Genomic DNA, 7035 nt, shown 5'->3' with positions numbered 1-7035 from the left:
TTCAGAGCCACAAATGTGGAGCTATATCAAGATAGCGCTGTCTACCTCATGTCTTTGCTTCTTCAAGATGAGCCCCTACTTCTTAAGCTCCCAGGACAGGGGCTTCAAGAGCTGCCCCTGCTGGCTGCTCTCCTCTGGACACTCCAACTTTTCAGTACTCTTAATGCTAAAACATGGTGGTCACCACTGGGCATGTAACTGCAGATGTGTCCAGAAGAAGGAGGGCACACAGTGCCCTTGAGGATTGGTTATGGTACCTTTTCTTTAAGAAGCACAGGAAGAGCTCGAAGGAACCTTAGAAGCATCTGAGCCCAGTGTCATCTCCCCCACACTCTTATTTTCAAAAGAGGAAACTGAGGCTCAGAGAAGGTAAAGGTTTCTTGCAACTTATAGATAGTAACCTCAGAGATTAAGAACTTAGGTGCTTGACCTTCAAATACAAAGATATTTCCCCAGAACTAAGAGGCAGCTCTTTCTTCATTGTTTGATATTCAAAGGGGCAACTTCCGAAGGAATTCTCTTGGGTTCACCTTATTGTGGGGGGTGTTCTCAGCTGTTCCCTCATTGTGATAGTAAAAGGGGAAACAGTGGAGGAAATCTCCTGGGGAGGAAGTTGGAGAGTGTGTAAAAAGGGAAACAGTGGAAGTCATCTCTTGGGGATGAAGTTGGGGCATGGACTCAGCCAACTCTTCATTTTCTGTTACTAACAGGGATAAAACCACTAACAGGGTGTTTCTCAGCTGGTTCTTCAGAGCTGGGTGGCACAGTGGATAGAGTACCAGCCTTGGAGTCAGGAGGACAGGAATTCAAATCCTGCCTCATTTATTTGCTAGCTGTGTGACCTTGGGCATGGCACTTAACCCTGAATGCCTTGCATCCAGGGCCATCTCCAGTGGTCCTGCTTCATATCTGGCCCACTGGACCCAGATGGTTCTGGAGGGGTCCCTACTCATTCCAGTCCAATTCATGTGCTTGTCATGGTATCACCTCCCTGATGTCTTGGTTTTCTTTGAGAATGAAGGACAAAACATCAAAGCTTCTAACAGCAGAAGTAGTGATCCCAGTGTCCTGGCTCTAAAGAAGCTATATTGACTGATATGGGATGATCTGTGATGCATTTTGGAAGGTGTTCTGGGTCAAGTAATTTGAGAGATGACAGGCCTTGAGGGAATATGGGATCTCTTGGTGTTGACCTTTGTGGATATACTCCTGAGCTTTTTTGGTTCAGGATAATGTGGGGTGAACCTTGAGATAGAAGACAAGGTGTGTGTTATGCTTTCATGTTGTTGGGACATTAAAATAATTTGAGGTCCATGTGATCTCTTGAGGTGGACCTGAGGGATATTCTTCTGGGTCTTGTGCTTTGGGATCTAGATAAATGGGCTTGGAATCCATGGGATCTTTTGAGGTATACTTTGAAAGGTGTTCTATGGCTCTTGATCCAGGATCTAGGGAGGAGACACTGGCTAACCATGGAATGACCTGAGGTGAGTTTTGGGGACTTATTGCCATCTGTCATGTGTTTTGAGATGCATTTAAAAGAACTTGGGTTCCAGGGGATTGCATATAGTGGCTACTGGGACTTTTAGGTCTGACTCAGTTCTGCTCATGTCAAATGGAGGTTACATTCTAAGCAGTTATCTGATTTAGCACCTGGCCCAGATGCGGAGTTCACCCTGGCAAGGAGTTCCCAACTCTATGCCTCTATGAAATGAAAAAAAGGAAATAGGAACAAATGGTTAAAGGGTCATTTCCTAGGAGTTCTTCCTCAGTCTCCCCTGGCCCTCTGAAGGTATCTGGAGCCAAGTCTGTTGATCACACAGGACCCTAAAGAAACCTCAGTGATCTCCTTGTGGTAGAGCTGCTGCTCCACAGACATCTGGGGCATCCTCACTCTCAATTTGATATTCTGTAAGAGAGATGGATTTTTTCCCTTTCCCTTTCTCATCAACCCATGCAGTTCCCTTTTGGGAGCTGGGTTCTCTGGGACAGCTGACTGAACCCCTTCAATACTCAGCCAATGAGCTTTGAAGCAGATCTAAAGGGGAACATGGTATAAGGGAGTGTGAATGATGCCACTCAGATCAACCTCATTTTCCTCATAGAAATAAAATTTCTGGTACATGACTTTGGGGGAACCCCTGGCCAGGAGCTGGTGAGGTGGGGGTTTAAGGTTCGATGGGAAGAGATTACCATGGCAGCCACACAGAAGAGAATGATGCCCCAGTTGATTGGATTATTTGACATTCACAAGTTAATATAGTAACAATAGATCAAAAATCACTTCTCACAGGAGATGTTTAGTTAAAAATAACTTTTAAATGAACTATTAAAATTATACATTTACAACTGCTGTAATTTTTTTTTTATTCTTGTAGAACATTTATTTTTTTAATTTTTTTTCATGAAAGACAGTCAAAACTTTTTTTTGGGCCCCGGAGAAGTCATCTCAATTACAACACACATATATAAGAAGAAAATGAAGTTGTGATCCATTCATTTTACTACAAATGTTAAAAATATTTACAAGATAAAAAAAACAAAACCAGAAGTAAAAACACAAAAGAAAATTCATTGTTTTTGACAAATATCACTTCAGTAGCTTACCCAACCCTCTTTAGAAAAGGATTTCAAAAATAAAAGTAGACACTAAAATCCTCTCTATCTCATATCTCCAAAGAAAGGAAATGGTGAGTTATGATGGCTATATTGGAAATTTGAAGGGATATTGCCAGAGAAGCTTACCAGTCTACTCTGAAGGAAACATCTTTTTCTTCAATGCAGTGGATTTGATCCAGACTAAATAATGTTAAAATAATCCTTGTACTGAAGTTAGGAAATACTCTGACATTCCAATATTTAAGGCCTCCTTCCTCTATGATGATTTTCTCACATGAATTTGTGGGATTAAAACTTCCCCAGCATTAAAGATTGTTACAGTAACCCTTCTATCTCTTTCATGAAAGCTTCATACACCTTATCCTTGGTTTGTATTGAAACAGGAGCAGAGGGGCCAGATTTAGGACCCACTTTGGCAAAAGGTATAATAGAATCTTCTGACTTCTTTGGGGAACTGAAGCAGCTCCTTTGTTTTCTTGTTGAACCCTCAGTGCAGAAATGTGGTCATTTGTGCCTTGGCATTGATGATTTGTGCTTTAGCACTGATGGTGGCTGTGGCTTTCTTCTCAATAGTGACTGCACTGGTAACATTTGCTTTGGGTCTCTGGATCAAATTGGGTGGGGCATTTAAAATCTCTGGATTAGACAAGAGAGTTGATGGGTAAAGCCCAGGTGGAGCAGTTCCAAATGGAGGCAACAATGGTGCACGCATCACAGCAACATGAGGTGGAGGTGTGCTTAGAGTTGTTGGAGGAGGTAGCCTTGGTGGTGGTCCTTGTGGAGGAGGACCAGAAGGAAAAAACCAGTGCAAAGGCCCTTGAAACCCTAGCATTCCAGGTGGTCTTAAAAATGGAGGAGCTCAAAAAAATAAAATTTAAAAAAATGGAGGAGCTCCTGGAAGTAGACCAGGAGGAAGGCTAGTAGGTAGCCTAGGTGGTTGAAATGGTGGAGTGGGTGGTGGTTCTGACATGAGAGATGCCTGTTTTTGAGTAGGAGGGACAGATTGTAGATGTAGTAGTTGCTGTTGTTGGGAAGCAGGAGATGGTGATGCCCCATCAGAAAGAGATTCTTCTTTGTGCTGCTGCTGTGTTGTGTCCTCCTCCTCTTCTGAAAATTCCTCCACTTCTTGCCCCTCCTCAGGAATTTCCTGACCTGCCATTCTAACATCATAACTTGAAGTGGTGTTAATGCCTTTGTGTTTTTCTTTTTCTTTCATGATTTTCCAGGAGCATCAACAACTTTGACATTGAGACCTGACTTGAAGTCCTTGTTCTCTCTCTCTCTCTCTCTCTCTCTCTCTCTCTCTCTCTCTCTCTCTCTCTCTCTCTCCATCATCATTACAGTGCATGAACTCCTCTCCTTCACTGTCAGCATTTGACCTGTCAGCCTCACTGTCATCACTGTAGTCATCATGCTTACTTTGATCCATGTTGTCAGGATAACCTTTATCTTTGCCCATGCTGGAAGCATGACCTTGATGAGCAAGTTCTGGACTATATGAAATATGCCCCTTGCTGAGGAGGGGCAGGTTCTAGGGCAAAGCCCACTTTACAGCCATTCATGGGCAGAACTTGGGGAGGAGGTGGTCTCAGGGGTGAACCAGGAGGCAAACAAGGGACTCCATATCCAAGAAGAGGGAATATATAATTTTTCCTAGTGGGAGGTCTACAGGCAGATTTTTTTTTTTTTTTGAGAATAGAGAGTGACTGAGCACCAGGCAATGGGATGTCTTGGATCACGATGTTAGAAGGAGCATAAGGAATGTCTGGCAATGGATTGCTTTCTACTTCAATATACTGAGCATTCCTTACAGTATCACAGTATTGCCTGAGTTGGGCTCTTTTCTGCTCATATTCTACCACTAACTTTTGTAGCTACCTATATTTTCCTTTTTATAGAATTGGAGAATGTGCTCAAAAGTTTCCTGAAGTTTTTTTTTTTTGCTTATCTTTTAGTACCTTTTCATTTAGCTGTGGCTGCTGTACTGGATTGAACTCCATCTCATCCAGTTTCTACATGTCCCAGATAATCTGTTTGGGATCTTTCACCTTTAGTACTGCAGCTTGAACCATCATTATTTTTTGTTATTCTTTAATTCTCTCTTGGGGGCTTCTTTTCAAGCCTGATCCCTGGGGTTCATGAACTTCTCACTTTTGGTGGATGATGTAGATCTTTGCCCCATCTTTAAAGCTTTATTGGTGGTTGGTGTTTTTCTTTCAATTGCAACCTCAAACAGGGATTGGCTCAGATTGAGTTCCCTCAGGTTTACATAGACCCTGTAAATAGATTACAAAGGTGAGTTCTCACCTGATCCTAGTAATCCTATTGGCAGCCTACTCAACACCTAATCTGGGTGTTAAATCATGGACATGTGTGGGACAAAGACCACTTAAATAAATTTCAGAGATCTCTCAAGGTATGAAGAGAAGGCTTTATTCGTTTCTTGAGAAATGAGAAACGGGCCACAATCAATGAGAGAGATTGAGGCAAAAGCTGAAAAGTTTCAAGAATCACATTTATCCCAACATGATTCCTCCCCCCCCCAACTGACCCACCCTTGTTAATGAGGAATGTGGTCTTACAATCTAAACATGAGAACTACCCTAGGGAAAGGGGCATAGAATTCAAACAAAGCAAACTAATCTAGGGAAAAGAACATAAAATTCAAATCGAAACCAGATTATCCCTTTAGTCCCAGGAATTGAATGATTCTCCAGATATCAACAGATAAGATGAAGTCAGTTGACTTCAATACCCCAGGAGTTTGCTTTGTCAAGGAGGGGCACATAGCTAACCAGATTCAATCTATATTTTACTGAAGAAATCTCAGAATTTTATCCCACTCAATCCCTCCTCTTTTATTTTGATGAGTTTTCTTCACCTTTCTGAGTTGGCCCTAAATTTTAAATAACAACTCTGATCACCTGCTTACTTCCCAGGGACCCTTTTAGATAAACCCTATAATCACCATGATAATAGGTACATTTCCAAGGTTGCTCTACCTCCTTCCACTTTAAGTTTTATACCAAAATCTTTAGAAAGGTCTTTCTGGCTCCAAAATTGATCAAACTAAATCCCTGATTTTGTGTCATTGGATTAACCCCAAGAATAGCTAATATATCTAGTGATGTTCCTTAATTTATTTTTCTTGCAAATGGCCATTTCCACACTTTCCTTGCAAGTTCATACTAACTCACAATCAGTTTCCCTTAATAAATGCCCCAGTTTGTGTATCTTTACAAAGGATCTGGGTATCATCATTAACCTCACATTAACCTCATTAACCTGAGGCCACCTGTCTCTAAATTGTACAATCCAAAATATATGCACCCTGCTTCTGGACATAATCAGACATATTCTACTCCCCAGGTAAATATCCTGGCCAGTCAGTTATAAACAATAGTCTCCCTGAACTGACTCAGTCATATGCCACTGGTTCTCTCCTCTGGATCAGAATCCTGTGCCACAGTGCACCTCTGATCAGGGACTGAGAATCTAGGTCAGACCCAGGGGTACTGCCACCTACTAATCTCTCTTTCTCTCTCAGTGGAGAACATTTTCACCCTGCTTCCCCCTCTTCCTTTCCATAAGGAGAAGGGCATAAGTAGGGGTGTCACGCTTACAGAGTCAAGGAAAAGTTACAGATAAACAATGTACACATAGGTGAGAGATGGTGGAGATGGAACTGGTTCAGTGTCTCTCCTCTCCTCATTTCTCCTTCTCTTCTCTTCTCCCTTGGAGGCATCCGATGTCTTTCAGCATCCTCTGAATCTGTTCCAAAAAGTCCTCTCCAGCTCTGGTGACTACTTGTCTTCTGGTAAAGAAACTGCTTAACATCTTAATTCAGTTCAAAACTCATGTCTTACATCACAAAACAATGAGATTCTGGAGGTTATTACAATTTACATTTTGCCTTATTGCCATATTGACAGACATACTTCACTTTCAATACTTTTAACTTCCGTTAGTATTTTACTACATGAGCAAACTCACAAGCTTGTAACATATACATTCAACAGTCATCTTTGTTCTAAGAGTACCCAACATCTGGTTTAGAATAAAACAATTTTAACCTTTGTTCCCATTACAATGACTCTAACATCCTTAACCAAAATGATTTTTTTCCAAATATTCCCATATTTTCCTTTTCCTGGTGCATTTATCTAACTCACATTCCTTTCCTTAAACTAGAATTTGAAACTGTAATTATCCTAAGAATTTCCCATTCTTCTCCTTACCTAAATATCCCCTCTAAAAGAAAAACTAAGGAAACTTAATTCCTACCTTAGCATGTAGCTGATAGCAGGTGTCAGAGCCAGACACCTAACCTATCTCTGGCTATTGGATCCAATTCACCTAAAACCTTTTTAGTTTGCTTAGTAACTAACTATAAAGGTCCAGGACATTAAAGGAAAA

The 7035-nt window shown here is 41.4% G+C and overlaps 2 pseudogenes; both read right to left on the bottom strand.

Moving 5' to 3' along the window:
* Positions 1–2934: 2934 nt before the first annotated feature.
* LOC141505830 (WW domain-binding protein 11-like) lies at positions 2935–3451 on the bottom strand (annotated as a pseudogene).
* Positions 3452–3493: 42 nt separating this feature from the next.
* LOC141505774 (WW domain-binding protein 11 pseudogene) lies at positions 3494–4801 on the bottom strand (annotated as a pseudogene).
* Between the last annotated feature and the right edge of the window lie 2234 nt (positions 4802–7035).

The sequence above is a fragment of the Macrotis lagotis genome, chromosome 1 (assembly GCF_037893015.1).
Source record: "Macrotis lagotis isolate mMagLag1 chromosome 1, bilby.v1.9.chrom.fasta, whole genome shotgun sequence".
NCBI classification, from domain to species: domain Eukaryota; kingdom Metazoa; phylum Chordata; class Mammalia; order Peramelemorphia; family Peramelidae; genus Macrotis; species Macrotis lagotis.
This window is presented reverse-complemented; position numbering and strand designations above follow the sequence as displayed.